Source organism: Propithecus coquereli, unplaced genomic scaffold, assembly GCF_000956105.1.
Source record: "Propithecus coquereli isolate 6110/MARCELLA unplaced genomic scaffold, Pcoq_1.0 Scaffold14, whole genome shotgun sequence".
In the NCBI taxonomy this organism is placed as follows: Eukaryota; Metazoa; Chordata; class Mammalia; order Primates; family Indriidae; genus Propithecus; species Propithecus coquereli.
This window is the reverse complement of record NW_012138302.1, coordinates 15,488,342-15,490,027: the sequence shown is the minus strand read 5'-3', so window position 1 is coordinate 15,490,027 and position 1,686 is coordinate 15,488,342. Positions and strand designations below refer to the sequence as shown.

The following is a 1,686-nucleotide window of genomic DNA, read 5'->3' as shown; positions in this document are numbered from 1 at the left end:
ACGCCATGGCACTCACTTTAGCCACGGCAACAGAGTGAGACTCTGTCTCAAAAAAAAAAAAAAAGTTATCTAGGGCCAGATCTTAGAGGTCTTTGAACATGAAGCTAAAATTATTCACTTTTTTGGTAGATACGAGGGTAACTCATATCATGCCTTAGTTATTTCCCATCTTTCTGTCAAAACAATTCATCCAAAATATTTTCGTCATATCCTCCCTCCTCTAATTATGTAACTGTATCAAGTCTAAATTTTTTGCCCTTTTTCTTCTTTTTGCCAGCCACGTCGTGCTCATGCCCTAACTTTCAAAGTCCTGCATTCTCAACAGCCAAAATATAATATCTCAGAAGGTTACACTACAGATTATTTAATAATTTTTCTGCATTGGCCAAATGTTTTATATATTGATATTCAGCTCCTAAAACACATACTGTACTAAAGAGCTACCAAGAATACAAGTACCTTATACCTGAAGAACCTGGCACATAAACAAAAAATTCAAAAAGACCAATGACATACAATGCGATGAGGATAAGCTCTCCGAACAGCTGTGGAGTGACTTTCAGATACATTATAAAGGGAAAAGCAAATTGGAAAAGACAATATTCAGTAGTTACCCTTGGGTAAGAATGAAAACTAAAAATATATATGCGCGCTTGTATAAAAATATATGCATGATTGTATACAGGTATGCATATATGTATATATATCTGATTTTTCCAAAATAAAACGTAGGAAAGATAAGCCAGAAAGTAGTAAAATGAAGGTGGGGGTGAACAGAGTAGGAGGGTAAAAAAAGGAATAGGGCTTCTCTGAATACATTTGTTTTAAATAGTTTTGAGTCTTTATTAGTGTTAATGTTTCACATGTTTAAAAAATTAAATCAAAGATGGGAAAAGTCCTAAAATTAAACACAAACAGAAATAAAAAAACCAAACTATGTATCACTAATAATATAACCATAAGAAAAAAAATTAAAGTAACTTTACTCAGTGGAATATATTCTAAAGGCACAATGAACTGCAAATAAATTTTGAACTTTACTTGGTGAGTTTACTGCTGGTAGTGTACTGACAGTAATTGTGAAACTATTTTACGTGTATCTGGATTACTCCTGGGAACCAGAGTTCTTCTTGAAGGAGAATAGAGAAATAATTATGGAATATGAAAAATGGGGGAATAAGCCCGTGGTATAGATTAGAAGTACCAGTATGAATTCAAGAGTTTTAAAATGTATATATTTCTTAGCTCTTCCTCTGAGGAACTAGAAGCAATGTCATGATAGTAGCAGGGCTCATAAGGAAACACCTGATTCCAGGGCTCAACATCACTAATCATTATGGAAATGTAAATTAAAACCACAATAAAGGGACAACATAGATGAATCTAGAGGACATTATGCTAAGTGAAATAAGTCAGGCACAGAAAGACAAATACTGTATGATCTCACTTATATGTGGAATCTAAAAAAGTTGAATTCATAGAAATAGTAGAATGATGGTTACCAGAAGTGGGGGTGGGGGTGGGGTAGGGATGGGGAGACAAGGGAAGGAGTTGTTGTTGATCACAGTTTTAGCTATACAGGAATCTTTTGAGATCTATTACACAACAGGGCAACTATAGTCAATAATAACATACTGGCTGGGCGCGGTGGCTCATGCCTGTAATCCTAGCACTCTGGGAGGCCGA

The 1,686-nt window shown here is 35.0% G+C and overlaps 1 protein-coding gene across 1 annotated transcript in view; it reads right to left on the bottom strand.

The window, feature by feature from the left end:
- ORC1 (origin recognition complex, subunit 1) overlaps positions 1–1,686 on the bottom strand; it is a 27,627-nt gene that overhangs the window by 13,336 nt on the left and 12,605 nt on the right. The gene's annotated exons all lie outside the window — the stretch shown is intronic.